Source organism: Rhinoderma darwinii, chromosome 12, assembly GCF_050947455.1.
Source record: "Rhinoderma darwinii isolate aRhiDar2 chromosome 12, aRhiDar2.hap1, whole genome shotgun sequence".
In the NCBI taxonomy this organism is placed as follows: Eukaryota; Metazoa; Chordata; class Amphibia; order Anura; family Rhinodermatidae; genus Rhinoderma; species Rhinoderma darwinii.
In genome coordinates, this window is record NC_134698.1 from 77,442,593 (window position 1) to 77,460,747 (window position 18,155).

General features: G+C 41.8%; 1 long non-coding RNA gene across 2 annotated transcripts in view; it reads right to left on the minus strand.

Moving 5' to 3' along the window:
- LOC142664820 (uncharacterized) overlaps positions 1-18,155 on the minus strand; it is a 204,831-nt gene that overhangs the window by 70,256 nt on the left and 116,420 nt on the right. The window contains exon 4 of one of the 2 annotated variants that reach the window (XR_012851391.1): positions 578-873. The exons of the other annotated variant lie outside the window; for it this stretch is intronic. This is a non-coding gene — a long non-coding RNA (uncharacterized LOC142664820). Of the gene's footprint in view, positions 1-577; positions 874-18,155 lie in introns of those variants that run through there. 2 annotated transcript variants of the gene reach the window in all.

Consider the following 18,155-nt stretch of genomic DNA (forward strand, 5'->3'; position numbering starts at 1 on the left):
GCCAGCGCAGCGCCCCCTTTCATCTGCTGGAGTGATGCGCCCTGTGCGAAGGCACAGGTCGCACACCCCTAAGGCCAGCCCTGTACGTACGTACGTACGTACGTACGTACGTACGTACGTACATAGAAGAGAGTGGTTTTCTTACATTTTCTTTTCTATTGCATTTACTTTTGTTTTATAATACGGAAAATATAATAGTTTTCAGTTTCCAGGAATGCTGCATTACAGGACTTTTACTTTTGTATAGTGAGGAAACTGAGAGTAACAAAAAAACTTCATTCAATGTGGAAAACCCCTTTAAGTTTTTTACAGGCATCTTTCCACAGGTGTTTTCCTTCCATGGATCCTGCACACTGTATTAAGCTCTTACTGCCTCTTATCACTCATGCGTTGCTTGGCAAAGTGCGGTTATTCTTGCAGATTTGACAGCGGAGTAGATGTAATCAGACTATTCCCAGGGGTTTTTGAAAGCAGCTGGGTTCTGGCACATTGCATCGGCAAAATTGTTAACACAAGCAAAAAAAAAAAATCTTGGTAAAAGGAACCAGGCTTTTAAAATGCAGAAAAAAAACCTTCACAAAACAAAACAGACAATCAAAGAAGCCATAGTCAGTTCTGCAACAAAGGCTTTTAAACAACTGTTCTTTTAAAGCTCATTTGAATAATATGATTTCTGATGGAGCCGTTTTCTTTGAAAGCTTGGATAATGTAAATATCTCTTATTACTGTGTAAGCATTTGTTTTTATTTTGTTTCATTTTTTTCCCTCTTTTGTTCTTGGCAGTTGGTGTCTGCGGTGATGTAATCTATCAGGGGTTATGCGGCTGGTCTCCCGCTCAGCATGGGGTTTAGGAACTAAAGGGCACATCGAACACTACGAACGAAAAAAAATAATTAAGAATGTAATAAATTAATAAAAGATAAAGAAGAGAAAGCAATGTGGCAAAAGTCCAGTGTATTTGGTTACTTAGTTCTTTATATGCAAACATTTATACTTTATGTCTTTGGTAAAGGCAATGCTGGGTTTACAGCAATGTCTTTATGTATGTAAATACATTGTGCTGTTAACTTGTTTTTTAAATAGAGTGTATTGACTATATAAAAATCAGGGGTTGTCTGGTTTTCAATTTAGGGCATTCTTAATACAGGGTCTCTGTCAATCAGCTGGAGTGAAGAGCGATTACAAGGAACATGTCTTTCTTTGGAGCACCCAGCAAGTCCAAACATTATAATGACAGTCCATTGATTTCAATGGGTACCACGTAATGCGTAATTTCCCCTGTGGTGGCATTGCAGGGAATGTGAACACTTGCTGCCAGGTTCTGCTGCAAATTACAACTTAAAAGGGTATTCCCATTTTAGACATTTATGTGATATTTATGGCCACAGGCTGCTGCATCGAGGCGGATGAATGATAGGTGGCCGCGCATATGATTCCTGTGGGAGTTACAAAACCATCCAAGTAAGGCTGGGTTCACACGAGCATGTTACGTCCGGAATGGACGGAACGTATTTCGGCCGCACGTCCCGGACCGAACACACTGCAGGGAGTCGGGCTCCTAGCATCATAGTTATGTACGATGCTAGGAGTCCCTGCCTCGCTGCAGGACAACTGTCCCGTGCTGTAATCATGTTTTCAGTACGGGACAGTAGTTCCACGGAGAGGCAGGGACTCCTAGCATCGTACATAACTATGATGCTAGGAGCCCGGCTCCCTGCAGTGTGTTTGGTCCGGGACTTGCGGCCGAAATACGTTCCGTCCATTACGGACGTAACATGCTCGTGTGAACCCAGCCTAAGTGACCGCCATTCTGAAGATTGGTGCAGTTCCTAGAGCTGGGACCCACATCCATCCTGTGGATATTCCATAAACGTCTTAGATGGGAATACCCCTTAATTGCTGGGTCCCTAAACTATAGAATCAAGGTCACATACTGAAAAGGTTGCCAACAACTGATTCAAGAAATGGTGGTACAACAGCTTAGACAAGTGTTATTAAACACTTAAACAGTGTTTTAGTGCCCCAATCCTCGATGTCCACTCCAATTTTGTACACCAATCCCTAATATTCAGTGAATTCAGCATATTTTTTTGCCCCAGTTACTTAAATCCAGTGGAATCTAACCCTAGTTTATATCATTGATTCGTTTTGTGCCCTTGCCCCTGGGGTCCAATGGTTTGTTTCCCCAATGACTAGCGCGGGAGATCATAGATCATCAATGCAGCTTTTATTTCTTGCTGCTTATATTTCATAAACATATTCTGAAGTAGTTTATACTATGTAATCAATCAGATTATTCCTTGCGGTGCACATTCTAATTTCTCTATTTCAGACACTAGAGACAATTTTACAGGGAGCTAATTAACCCATTAATCCATTTTTGGAGTCTGGGGGGAATCTAGAGAACTCAGAAGGAAACCGATACAAACTCCATAGAGATGTTCCTCTTGGTTAGTATCAACCGCAGAGGGAAATCAGTGAGCCACTATACCTAGAGCCTCATTTTGCCAGGATCTGGTTATGGCCTAAGTCATTAAAGGGGTTGTCTTATGGCAAAAATGTATGGCATATCCATAGGATATGACATAAATGTCTGATAGATGCGGGTCTCATCTGTGGTCCCTAAACCCAGTCTCGGCCGGTGCTGCTGGCCGCCACATCCAGACAAGAAATCAGTGCTTCAGGATGAGTTTCTGAAAACAGCCAAGCTCCCTGTCCTACGGTATTTCTGTAATTCCCATTAGACTCTGTGAGTGTTACGGAAACAGTGTAGCGAGCTCGGCTGTTTTCAGAAACCCGTCCTGCTGTGCACAGATTATTCGCCTAAATTCGGCATCCAGCAGCCGCCTCACCAGGGAGGACCAGCGTTTGGGAGATCGGTGCGGACCCTCAATCTATCAGACATTTGTGGCATATCCTGTGGATATGCCATAAATCTCTGTCATGACAAAACCCCCGGAAAAAGCTACGTGCGAAACACGTGTTGGGGTTGATCCCCCCATAGTTCAAACAGGCATTTCTGCTTCTAAATTGTTCCTTGAAGCTTTTTCTAACTGTACACATGCAAGTCAACATTGGCTGCACTGAAAATAAGTGATCAATTGCATGTTGGTGCATTTGTCACAAGTTGCTACATCAGCTACAAAGTAAATTCCTAAAATCTGCCACATCCCCAACATCATAAGTTATTAATTGAAAAAGCAACATATCCATACAACATCCACGTTTCTGAGAATTTCAGTGTGTATTCAGTGTTACTCTCCACATAAGCACTAACACATTCTGTATGATAAAAACCTTTGAAATACTCTGGATGAGAGACTGCCTCTTATCTAGGAAGTGACAATATTTCATATAAGCAGGATACAACAATTTATTTTGCTTTAGTCGTTTAGCTTTACCCTTTCACCCTCTGGTATTTGTTGCTAGTCCTGTCACTCATCAGTTTTAGAAACAAATCAAACCTTAGCAACATTCACATAGAAAGCTTCACAAAGTACAAAACCCTCTGTAAAAAACAGTGTGTGCAATCCATAAATCATCTAAGCAACTACAACACAAAATTAATGAGCTGCCCTTTAAGGTAAATAAACTTAAGGTTACTAATGAAAGAAACGCTAAACAAGATGGGGAAGGAATATCTTTACACTTTGGTCAGTATATAACTGTGCATTTGGCTTAGTGTAGGATGTATGGGAAGATAATTCATCTTCTTACACTGTTGGCCTTTCACCCAAGTTTTTCCTAGGAATTAACATAATTTATGTGTCTTTTTTTTTTTCTCTTCTGCCACCGATTTGAGACACTAATATACCGCATGGTAACAACAAAGCTGTGCTGACAACGAATGATGTATGAATTTTCTGCTAGCACAAAAATGCATATTATCTATTATATATTTTCTAAAGTTTGTTTGAAGCCCGATTTTTCATTGGTTTAAAATGAAGTGACGTCACGCTCCATCCTCCACAGCGTAGCCACGCCTTGGCTTCAGAGGAACGCCAAACACAAAATGGCGCTAGGTCAGAGGATACTCGGAGCACAGTGTCGGGCGCTGGCTCTTTGTCTGCTCACAGCCTCCCCGGGACGGACGGGCAGACACGGCCGTGATGGTGAGTATCGTTGGCGGAGGGAGCTGGGTCTGTGCTTTGAGGGTGTGGTGGAGAGCGAGCTCCGTGAGGTTACGTGTGCTGTATGACAGGTCTAGGCCACACCGCTCCCATACTGACCTTCCCAACATGGCGGAATGTTCCCGACAACAAGACACCAAGCTGGTGGGCCGCCTCGCTTTCAGGCTTCTCTGCCGTCCAGTGTGAGACCCCCGGGCCCGACCGACTACTGTCACTCACAACAGCGTCCCCGGGACGGACAGGCAGACACACTCTATCTATACAATAAGTCAACCTCCCGAGCAACGCTGGGTAGAACAGCTAGTAGAAAATAAAACACAATTCCCCAATGATTTTTTTCTCTACATTATAATCCACCCTTCCCACGTTTATCTGAATAGTGCTACCTTCTTTGCATTGGTTGGGAGCTGAAGCCTATGTGACAGCAAGGTGACCACCATATTTGTACTTTGGAGTCTGTGAAATGGGGTGGTAACATTATTAGGGGAAGCAGTATGTCCTTTCACCTATAAAAATGATGTAGGCACAAACAGTACTGACACACTGTCCTTCTCTGTACATGATGTAAGCACAGAGAGTGCTGCCTCTCTGCAACTAAAGTAGACACAGATAATACTGCCTCCATGTCTCTCCCTGTAAATTATGTAGGTACAGGTAGTACTGCCTTTTTTCTCTCTATAAATGATGTTGGCACAGATAGTACTGCCTCCCTGTCTCTCTCTGCAAAAGATGTAGATACAGATAGTACTGCCTCCCTGTCTCTCCCTGCAAGTGATGTAGATACAGATAGTATGGTCTCCCTGTCAGTCTGTGTAAATTATGTAGGCACAGATAGTACTGCCACTCTGTTCCTCCTTGTAAATGATGTAGGTACAAATAGTCTGCCTCCCTGTCTCTCCCTTTGTGGGGATGCATACAGTATCTCTCTTTCATTCACACAGAACAGAGGAAAAGATCTGTCAGAATAACATACACCCCAATCCCTTGGGGTCACAAAAATTAAAGTGATTGTCCCGTTTCAGCAAATTAATGTAATTTTTTTGTATAATTAAAACTTCTACAATTTTACAATATACTTTCTGTATTAATTCCTCACGGTTTTCAAGATCTCTGCTTGTTGTTATTAAGTAGGAACATTTATTGTTTACTTCCAGTGGGAAAAATGATGTCCATGGTCATGTGATTGACACACAGGTGCAGGGATCGTTACAGTATGTGTATAAGAGCTGTATCTTCTAATGATCCCAGCACCTGTGTGTCCATCACATGACCATGTACAGAATTTTTAACCACTGGAAGTAAAGAACGAATGTTACTACTGAATAACAACAAGCAGAATTCTTGAAAACCATAAGAAATAAACACAGAAGGTATATTGAAAAATTTTACTTATTTCTAGAAATAAATAACATTAATTTGTTGAAAACGGGCAACTTCTTTAAGGGTTCTACGGAGTCTGAAAGGGTAGCACTGGGCTCCTTGGATTTGAAGTCCAACCAGTTTGCATTTTTTCCTTATGTTCATATTGATTTTTTCCCACCATTTAAAATGGTCTCCCTATGGGGCATGTGAATGAGATAGGGAAATTAGTCTGTGAACCCAACTAGGGACAGGGAACAGTTTAAGATGATTGTCTTTACAGCGCTGTGTAATTTGTTGTTGCTATAAGGGTATGTGCACACACACTAATTACGTCCGTAATTGACGGACGAATTTCGGCCGCAAGTCCCGGACCGAACACAGTGCAGGGAGCCGGGCTCCTAGCATCATACTTATGTACGATGCTAGGAGTCCCTGCCTCGCTGCAGGACAACTGTCCCGTACTGTAATCATGTTTTCAGTATGGGACAGTAGTTCCACGGAGAGGCAGGGACTCCTAGCATCGTACATAAGTATGATGCTAGGAGCCCGGCTCCCTGCACTGTGTTCGGTCCGGGACTTCCGGCCGAAATACGTCCGTCAAGTACGGACGTAATTAGTGTGTGTGCACCTACCCTAAGAATAACAGGATAGAATTACAAGACTGATCCTACGGTCATTAAGGGGAGCTCAAAGTAAACTAAGAATTCTGGTTATCCTAAATTAGCTTGAAAAGCTATGGTGTTCTTGTTAATAAAGCATAGCCATCATATTGTTATATGTAGCTTATTTGCTACTACAATTCAAGCTACATTGCAAAATTGTGGGATTTGGTCCAAAAGTCAATGGGCTCTTAACCCATTAAAGGCTAAATCCACCTTTGCAAAACGTCCTATTATTTTGTGTGTAGTTCTCCTATGTAGACATATGCGTCTCCATGGTAAACTACAAACTGTGTAGTCTGATGCTGTAATCATGCTCTCTTCCATCTGTCCCCATCTACTGAATGTATGGTGCAAGAAGTTGTCGGACAAAACGGTCTTAAAGGGGTTGTCAAAGCACAGACAATTGATGGCCTATCCACAGGATAGGTCATCAGTATATAATTGGTGGGGATCCGTCACCCGGACTCTGGACCGATTAGCAGCTCCGGCTGCCTCCGGACGCCAGATGTTATGAAAGGTATTCAGTAGTCAGAGACGGAAGCAGATGGCTCAGACTACCGCATAGCGGCCGTGCTGCATTACTGCAGCTCTGCTCCTATTCACTTGAATACTGCAGCTAGGCCACTATTCCATGACCGGAGTCATTTGCTACCAGCATGGTCATCTGATCGGTGCGTTTTCCGGGTGTCGGACCCCATCCGATCATATACTGATGACCTATTCTGTAGATAGGTGATCAGTTGTCTGTGCGTGGACAATCCCTTTAATCTTTAGCTGCCCCAATTTAAAACGAAAAAGTGTAAAAGTTGAGAATTTTGGGCATGCTAGAAGCAAATGGCCACAAAGGCTCGCAATTGCAGCCTAGTCATATAGCCAATATATTATATGATTTCATGAATTTACTATGTAAAGCCACTGGTAATAGGACAAGAGAAAAAACATCCTTCATCGAAAATTGTCACGGTCAAGAGAGCCATATGTTGCCCCTAGGGTAACCTGCTATGCACATGGTACATACTGTTTTATTTATTCCATCTATGAGCTCATTTGATACAATATACTAGCGTATAATGAGGAGCATGAACTTCCTCTGCCTTCTATTACCATAGGGATTTGTGTCACACACAGAGAGGGAGCCGAAAGAAGGAACAAACTGCCTTCTACTAGTTTGGATCTAAATACCAGTCTACATCAAAGGTTTCCATGATCATGCTAAGCAATGAAGACATGGCGAGGCTGCTGAGCAGAAGCACTTCTCATGAACTTACAAGGAGAGCCTAGTAACCTATTACCATTAGTTGCTGGCCCACCTCCACTATTGTCTGCGTTTATTTAATGAATGCACATTTATGCAAGATAAAAAAAAAAAAAAGTGCTGTTTTATATGTCTATCCATCCCCAATTGTTTGCATATGTTGGTCTAGCTAGTAAGCCTTATTTTATACTCTTCCAATAAAACAGCTCCATATATCTTCATTTAAATAATTATTTTTAGCATGCTAGAGATTTTTTGTGTGTGTATGTGTTGCGTGGCCTCCAATTTAAAGGTTTTTGCCTGCTTCTCACATGTGAACTGTAAACAGACTGACAGATGGAATTCTTTTGTATAAACAGTTGCAGATACACTCTTCTTCCACGGTCCTGTCAGTTGTTTATAGATTCAGAAAGCCACAGATATGCCTACGAGTAAGGAAAAGCAGTATTTCTGCCAAACATTTGCACAACAGCTACATGGAGCGTGTACCCGCAGCGCATAGTGTTTGCTGATAAAAGACAGTCTCTTAATGGGTATTGGGAAAATGTACTGTCCGGTCAATGGGAGATCCCTTAGTATCCATTGCCACAGACATCCCGACTAATTATTTTATCAACTGACGAGAGCTATTTGTAGGAAGTGTTGATGCTATGGTTTGATGTTACGCAAACTTCCCAGTTCTACTGCAGAGATAAAGGAAGAGATTTATCAAGCATTTATTAGAATATTCTTCAGTCCACATAGGAATAAGCTCTATGCATATTTCTTTACTCCTTTCTTTTTTTTTTGCCGAGAAGTTTTTACTTTAGATTTTTCCACAGTCACTACCGCAACAGTTTTTTAGGACCATCTAAATTTAGGCTCTAGTCTCTAGGTGGGGGCCGTACTGGTCTTGCCTATTAGACAGAGTGTCTATATTTTATTATTCTGAACCCTATTCATTTTAGGGGTCACAAGTGTGTGATATAGAGAGGCTTAACTGGGTTGCCCCACCATTAAATATCATTCACTGTAGATCATAAAAATGATCAATGTTTGCTATGTAGACGCTCTTAAAAAATTATGAGTGAAAAGTTATGACATTTACTTATATAGTATGGCGCCACCTGGTGTTCAAATTGTATAGCAATGTACTCGTCCACCTAATGAACGGAGTGTTGGTGGACACGCATGCTCAGTCACTCTTCCCACAGTCTGGACTCTGCATAGTGATCCTCTGTTCAATGCAGAGCAACAAATCAAAATAGCTTTCTGTCCTGCTTGTCAGGGAAGGAGCAGAGACCCTGCAGTAGCACAGTAGTATATTTGAGGAGACTCCCTCTCCAGGGGAAGCTAGAAGGGACTATATTGTCAGCTGTCAGAAGGGAGAGGAGACCGACCTGCTCAGGGCCCCTACCCAGCATTGCAGATAAGTAGCTGCACCAACAGGGGGGACACATGGAAGCAAAAAAAAATATGAATGGAATTTTTGTTTTTTTATATGATAGAAACACTGCAAATTAATTTAAAATAAGCTAGTAACAGCATTTCAGTATTTTTGGTATAAAAAAGGTTCATGGAGAACACCATTAAGTATGCACAAAAAAGCAAACATGGTACTAAATATCTCAGAGAAATAAAATGCCTCCTTAATATACAACATCGTCTTCTTGGCACAAGGATATGAAAAGTACCTTGAACCACCAGTATACACAATATTGCATTCCCTAATAATACAGTATTGCCCACTGTGCCAAGTTCTTGCAGTTCTATTAAGTATAGCACTACACCAGTACTCATGACAGCTTCTGGCAGCAGACTACTTTAGCCTTACTTTCATGAGTAGCTGTCTCTCAAGTGGTATTGGCCCCACCATGATTCATTGTATTTAAAGGAGAATTGTATTTTTATATATATATATATATATATATATATATATATATATATATATATATATATATATATACATACGATCCAGAAGCAAGGAAACACAGCACTCCATATATCAAGCAGTTCAGGCCATGTGCTCGTCACCAGGGGATGAATCAATTCCCCATCTTTTCAGATAAATACCAACATAGAACGAAGTAACGGCACCAAGGACTTAGGCCTCATGCACACGACCGTAGTGTTTTTCTGGTCCGCAAATTCCAGGACCGTGTTCCGTGAAATGTCATCCGCAGTTCATCCGTATGTCCTCCGCAGTTCATCCGTATGTAATCCGCAAAATGCGGATGAAAAATAAAAAGCCTAGGTAAAACATGATGACGACAGAACTCATTCCCGGTCGTCGCCTAGCAACACTTCCGCAAATCCGCAAAACTGCGGATGACACACGGCGGTGTATCCGCAATTTCCACGGGCCCATTGACTTCTATTGGCATGTCCGCACCGCATTTGCGGCCCATAATAGGACATGTCCGTAGTTTCTGCGGCACGGATGTGCGGACATGCGGAGAGCCGTGAAAACATGGATAGTGTGTATGGGCCCATAGAAATGAATGGGTCCGCAATTTACCCGTGGATTTGCGGTTGAATTGCGGACGCAAAAACACGGTCGTGTGCATGAGGCCTTAAGGGCGGATGAAAAACAGGGTGGATTTATTCACCTCAAGAAATCACAGCAACGTTTCGGTTCAACAGGAACCTTTCTCAAGCCATCTCAAATTAACAATGGTGTCAAGTATAAATAGGGGGAGCATACATTATACAGCAATCAAGCCAATAAAAGTACAATTCCTAAAAAAATACATGTGAATAAAGATTTAACAACACAGTAAAATCAATGTTGCAAAGGTATATATCTTCCCTCTGTAAAAACGCCAAACATAGCCAATATGTGAAATCTAACAATAGTGTACATACCATAACGCGACAAATAAAGGCTATTAGGATGATTAGGAAGGAGGCAGGGGCCAATTTATAATTTGATTGAAGTCAAAGAACTTACAGTTATTAGTCCATTAGTAGTGTCCACATAGCCAGCGTCTGTAGTCCGCGCGCTTCAACCGCGCATGCTCCAAGATGGCGTCCATACCGGATGTTCAGTCCGGTGGAACGCATCAAACAGAGTGATCGTGACTGCGCATGCGCGGTAGCGGAACATGCGTTCCAGCCTCACCGCGCATGCGCCAGTCTCGAGACAGATCGAGGTAATTGTATATATAGCGTAAATCTATAATTTCAATACTAGGGCTAAGTCCAGCAGTGTAAATGAGGAGTGGATACATATTCCATCAAAACTGATGGATTATACAGCCCGATGGCCATAGTCCACAACGCAGATCATACATCAAATGACCCTGGCTCAATATATGTGAGCATAAAAAATGTAACGATCATGTAATATATAGTCACTATGGGAGCAATCAGGGATTCATGACATTGCACAGCAACCTAAATAGGGATGCAGAGTGTCCCACACAAGAGGGGGACAATCATATAACATATATGATCATATAACTCATTTCTGATCTGTTTTCTAAGAAAACGGACAGAAACAACCTTTTACACTATACCAGTGGACACCCGGGGACTATGCGGAGATCTTTACCCTATAGCCAACTGATAAGAGTTAAGAGGGTGGTGAGTCAGGAGGATAGATTATCCCCACGACTCGATCAGATGTGCAAAAAGTTTTCTGATCGAGGTTACCCTAGTTTTGTTTTGGAGTCGAACAGACGTAAGGTTGATCTATTGGACAGGCACGATCTTTTGGGTGGGAAATTGACTAGAGAAAGGAAGGTCCGGATACCTTTTATTTCCACTTTTTCCGCAGTGAGTTCACAAGTGGGTGAAATTCTGCGGAAAGACTGGAAATTTCTTGGTAGAGCATTCCCGAATATAGCTGTATTCCAGGATAGACCCATGATGGCGTATAGGAGAGGCAAATCGATTAGAAATATGGTTGTCAAAGCGGATATTGGCTCTAGTCGTAGGAGTCAGATGTTCTTAGCACCTCCCAAAAATGGTTGCTACCCCTGTTTGGGATGCAATATCTGTGACAGTATGATTAAGGGTGGTTCTTTTAATCATCCTCAAACGGATAGACTAATACATATTAAAGGCTTCTACACATGTCAATCCTCCTTTGTGATTTACCTTTTAAGCTGTCCGTGTGGTTTACACTATGTGGGTGAAACCACAACGGAATTGCGTCTCAGGCTGAGAAACCATAAATCAAATATCAAAACAAAGAGGCAGGATTTGCCAGTCTCTAGACATTTTGTTGAAAAAAATCATACTGTGTCGCAGCTGAGATTCAGAGTCATTGATTCTGTGCCTCCGTTGAGACGTGGGGGTGACAGGGGGTTGGCTCTTAAGAGAAAAGAGCTTGAGTGGATTTATAGGTTGGAGACTATGTCCCCAAAGGGCCTCAATATAGAATATCCATATGGCCCACATATCTAATATATTGGGGGGTAACACACCCGGGTCCCTGGGGGGATTTCTTTGTACGGTCTGCGTCCTCTTTGGTGTAGTTTGTGGTACATGTATACAATAATACGTGGAGTTTTATTTTGACTCCTTATGTACATGTGATTGTTTTAATTATTCGTGCATTCTCTGTATATTCAGGAATAACTGTCTGTTTATTTTTTTTCGCCTTTTTTTTCGCTTTTAGGTATACACACTTTTTTACAAGCACTGTGAAGGTTGATGGAAGGTAGCAGCGGCTCTTCTCGTGGGGATCGTTGTTTCTTCATGTGAATTGTTCAATGTGATATTTTTATGTATTGTTCCACATAGACCATAGCGTTGTAGTGACAGATTGTGCATTTTGTCTTTTTGTAATATTATATAACAGCCCTGATTTTACAAAAAATTTATCCATAACTTGAACGATCAAATAGTAGATCATTTTTTCATATTTCCCCCCTTTTTTTTGGGGTGCATATATATGTTATATGATTGTCCCCCTCTTGTGTGGGACACTCTGCATCCCTATTTAGGTTGCTGTGCAATGTCATGAATCCCTGATTGCTCCCATAGTGACTATATATTACATGATCGTTACATTTTTTATGCTCACATATATTGAGCCAGGGTCATTGGATGTATGATCTGCGTTGTGGACTATGGCCATCGGGCTGTATAATCCATCAGTTTTGATGGAATATGTATCCACTCCTCATTTACACTGCTGGACTTAGCTCTAGTATTGAAATTATAGATTTACGCTATATATACAATTACCTCGATCTGTCTCGAGACTGGCGCATGCGCGGTGAGGCTGGAACGCATGTTCCGCTACCGCGCATGCGCAGTCACGATCACTCTGTTTGATGCGTTCCACCGGACTGAACATCCGGTATGGACGCCATCTTGGAGCATGCGCGGTTGAAGCGCGCTGACTACAGACGCTGGCTATGTGGACACTACTAATGGACTAATAACTGTAAGTTCTTTGACTTCAATCAAATTATAAATTGGCCCCTGCCTCCTTCCTAATCATCCTAATAGCCTTTATTTGTCGCGTTATGGTATGTACACTATTGTTATATTTCACATATTGGCTATGTTTGGCGTTTTTACAGAGGGAAGATATACACCTTTGCAACATTGATTTTACTGTGTTGTTAAATCTTTATTCACATGTATTTTTTTAGGAATTGTACTTTTATTGGCTTGATTGCTGTATAATGTATGCTCCCCCTATTTATACTTGACACCATTGTTAATTTGAGATGGCTTGAGAAAGGTTCCTGTTGAACCGAAACGTTGCTGTGATTTCTTGAGGTGAATAAATCCACCCTGTTTTTCATCCGCCCTTAAGTCCTTGGTGCCGTTACTTCGTTCTATGTTGGTATTTATATATATAATAAATCTTCAGACGTATATCAATGTTACATCAAAATATTGGAGGCGATCTGTGAATGCCTAGAATGAATGGGCTGCAGCACCCTTTTACAGTCATTGAAGTCTTCCATAGACTAGAATCTCATACACCATGTTGGATTGGAAAAGCCATTATAAACTTAATTTGGATACTTTCTCCATTATATTTAGATGTGACCATGGTTTGGAATAGACAATCCTCTTTTAACTCAACTAAAAAAAAAAAAAGATTCACCCTGGTTCCAAGTTTAAGTTGAAGGCCCAAAAAGCTGACTTTTGGTATTAAACTCTATTCCTGTAGACATTTTTGAAGCTCGGGCCCCCTTCACATCACGTTTGTGATGGATGTTTAGCATGTACGCCAGGAAAGCTCCTGACATACATGCTCCATTAGCCCAACTTAGGCTAAAACATTGTCCTTTTGGCCTCCAATGGGATAATATACGTTAGCATACTTTTTTTTTTTTTTTAAGGCTGAAATAAGGTAGTAGACTACACTTTCCATTCGGCCAGATCCCAAAAAAAAAAGACGCACAGTATATATATATTTTTATTAGCCATATCAACACGTCACAGCCTGCGTTTAATGTATAAGTTGGTAGTTTCTTCCTGGTGTATACGTTAAATCGAGGGCAAAAACTTGATGTGAACTTATCCTTTTTGTTTAGAAGGTAAACCTCAATAGAGCGCTAAGGGCCTGTTCACATCACCGTACATTTCCGTTCCGGGGTTCCGTCAGAGGGTTTAGTCGCATGAACCCCGCAACGGAAAGTGAAACTGATAGCACACCTTCCGTTTCAGTCACCATTGATATCAATGGTGACGGAAACATCGCTAATGATTTCCGTTCGTCACCATTCCGGCTGGTTTCCGGTTTTCCGACGGAATCAATAGCGTAGTCGACTACGCTATTGATTCAGTCGCTATTGATTCCGTCGGAAAACCGGAAACCAGCCGGAATGGTGACGAACGGAAAGCATTAGCGATGTTTCCGTCACCATTGATATCAATGGTGACTGAAAAGGAAGGTGTGCTATCAGTTTCACTTTCCGTTGCGGGGTTCACGCGACTAAACCCTCTGACGGAACCCCAGAACGGAAATGAACGGTGATGTGAACAGGCCCTTAGCGCTCTATTGAGGTTTACCTTCTAAACAAAAAGGACATGTCAGAAGTTTGGATTGGTGGGGGTCCGAGCACGGAGACCCCCACCAATCGCTAGAACGAAGCAGCAGAAGTGCTCGTGTGAGCACTCAGCGGCTTAGTTTCTGTTTGGATTTTTCTGGAAAGCCACAGACATGAAGCTGCTGAGCGCTCACACGAGCACTTCTGCTGCTTCGTTCTAGCGATTGGTGGGGGTCTACGTGCTCGGACCCCCACCAATCCAACCTTCTGACGTCACTATGACATGTCAGAAGTTTGTAGAACGTTTAGCTACACTTTAAATATTTCTTTCCTTAAAAATGACACATTCAGCTTCATTATACCTGAAATCTGGAAATGCCCAGTAACAATTATCACAAATTATCTAAATGCATTATTCTCTTTTTCCTTTGTGGTTTAGTTTATTATATATAATTTAATGAATTATAAGTATAATATTTGTTTTTTTGGTTTTTTTCAGGAGAAGCCATGGAATATGCAAGAACGATGCCAGTATGGACTAGACCTTTGTCAGTCTACGACATTTACTTTGCTCTTGCACAAGAGGACCTTATTGCAGACAATATGGCTTCATTCATATCTGCGTTGTGGCATTAATTTTAGGCTTCGTTCACATCAGCGTGGTCATTCCGTTGAGGGGTTCCGTTGGAGGTTTCCGTCGGGGGGACCCCTCAATGGAAAGGCAAACGGAAACCTTATCTTCCGTTTGCATCACCATTGATCTCAATAATGGTGACAGAAACGTTGCTAAAGGTTTAGGTTTGTCACCATTGTAACAGGGTTCCGTTGTTTTTCATGGAATCAATAGCGGTCGACTGCGCTATTGATTCCGTCAAAACAACAGAACCCTGTCACAACGTTGACAAACGTAAACCTTTAGCAACGTTTCTGTCACCATTTATATCAATGGTGAGGGAAACGGAAGCTTAGGTTTCCGTTTGCCTTTCCGTTAAGGGGTTAACCCGAGGGAAACCTCCAACAGAACCCCTCAACAGAAGGGCAGCGGTGATGTGAACAGGTCCTTAAACGCAATGCATAACTGATACAAACAGATGGCATATCAGTTTGAATCCGTCATCCATTGACTTTAATGTTAAAAAACAACGCAAAGTTCCTTTCTGTCAGGTTTCCATAATTTGACGGAAATAGTGCAGCAGACTACGGTATTTCTTCTGTCAATAAACGGAAACCTGACGGAACGGAGCCTGAGCACAACTGATGCAAAAATAAAATCCATTGAAATCAATGTTTTTTTTTGACGGAAACATTAACTTCCATTCTTGTGGTCCTCTGACGGATCCGCTAGAACGGAAGGCACAACACAGATGTGAACGCAGCCTAGGATGACCATTAACCTCACCATAACAAAAACAACTTTAACTTTAACTTTAAAAAAACAGAGAAAGCATCGCATAGTGCTCAGCAGGCCCTGGCTTGTCTGGATCACATAGGACATCTTGACGTTATAATAACTTCACAGAGAGCATACAATTTACAGGTTTCAATTACAAGCATTAGACCGCGCTGTTAAAACACATACAGTATGTTCCTCCATGATTTTTAATCATGCATTCTGGAGAGTAACTGACTAGAATAACACCAGCAATTCCACTACAGCCCAAAATATGGGAAATTCTTCTCAGCAATGGTTCTTAGGGTATGTGCGCACACACACTAATTACGTCCGTAATTGACGGACGTATTTCGGCCGCAAGTCCCGGACCGAACACAGTGCAGGGAGCCGGGCTCCTAGCATCATACTTATGTACGATGCTAGAAGTCCCTGCCTTGCTGCAGGACAACTGTCCCGTAGTATAATCATGTTTACAGTACGGGACAGTTGTCCTGCAGCGAGGCAGGGACTTCTAGCATCGTACATAAGTATGATGCTAGGAGCCCGGCTCCCTGCACTGTGTTCGGTCCGGGACTTGTGGCCGAAATACGTCCGTCAATTACGGACGTAATTAGTGTGTGTGCACATACCCTTATAAAGCCTCTGTCGTTCTGTCCAAGATTGTATCTGTTCTTTGTTACTAATGCTTCATGCGATGATGATGATTTAATGGCATTTCGTTTGCACTTTACATACTCGCTTGCTGTAAAACATTTCACTTTAAACACTCAAGCAGCAGCAAAAATATTTGAAGTCACAGAGTTTATTAGCTGAAGAATTTCCAGTGGTAATATTGGTATGCACATGAAGCTTTGTACTTAGGCTATAATTCCCACAGAAATGGTGCATTGCTAGGGCTTATTCACAGGGAACTGAATACCAAATTCAAGCACCTCTGTAAATGCGTTTCCCTTTGTTTTTGCTTTTCTTGCAAACTTTACAGACTAATTATGCTTATATAAATGCAGAATATTATTTTAAAATTTTTAATACAGAGGATTTCTTAGTTCATAGATGACCAACCATGACCTATGTCATGTAATTTTTTTACTGTATGAGGCGTGTATAGAGAATGGGTACACTATTGTAAAACGGAATAGGCATTTCCGGTCCTTGCTCGCAGTGTAGTGCAATCTATTCTGAAATCAACACGACTGCAACGGCCCCTGCGCTGCTACCAATTCTGGGGCATAATCTTTTGCAGATGACGTTTACATGCCATCTGGTTTCTACTTCTGCCTCTAGCACTAAATAAAATGTAAAAAAATAAGTATTTTGGGGGAAGGACTGTGTGATACGTGCTGCACCCCCTTCAATGTGCCCCTATGGCAGGTAAACCAGGTGTGTAGTAATACCATTGCATCATTATAGGTTTTTGATCACACTAGTGCTGAAGAAGTGAAGATTTTGTGGTGACACAAAGTACCAGAGGGTCATATATAGCCCCTTGCCCCCTGGCCTGTAAGTAAGGCAACAAAGCCGTAGCATTAAAGAACAACTTCAATATTAACTGCAGGCCAGAGATGGATAGCAGTAATTGTATGCTGCATTGTTGCTAAGCTTCAAGTATAGTTCAGTACTTGCCAACTGCAATAATTTGTATGTAAATGGATGGAATATGGTCATTCATTAACTAAAATAATAGAAAATTGTGAAGAACACCCTAAATGTCCCATATTTCTGCTCAGCAATACTGGAAAGTATGGTACCTATGGGCAGAGTGGTTGCCCTGGATTACGAAAACATGGCTGCCTTCTGTCCCCAAAAGTCCTACACCGGTCCACAGGTTGTGTGTGGTATTGAAACTCCGCCCCATTCACTTCAGTGAAACGAAGCTGCAATCCAAACACAACCCATGGTCAGGTGTGGTATTATTTTTGGAAGAAATCTGCCATGATATTCTAATTCTGTACAACCCCCTTTAAGTAGATCATACTTTTATTCTAATCTGCACTCATGAATGAGAATAATATTCTACCTTTCCATGAAACAGTTTGGTCTGCTCCATCATTAGATATGGCATACGAGAGAAATAATGAAAAACAAACCAAAATATGAAGATGAATACAAGATCAGACATGATGGCAGCGTGGTGGCTCAGTGGTTAGCACTGTTGTCTTGCAGCACTGGGGTCCTAGGTGCAAATGTGAAATCTGCATAATGTTCGCATGTTCTCCCTGTGTTTGTGTAGGTTTCCTCCAGGTTCTCCCAATGTTTCAGAAAAATACTGATCGCTTAATTGGCTTCCAAAGTTCTCTCCCTTGACAAGCAGACAATCGAGAGAACAGCGGGGACTGCGCATGCGCGTTCCTCGCTGTATAACAGCACAGCACGTCACTGGCACGTCACTAGTGATGCGTCGTATATCAGGCA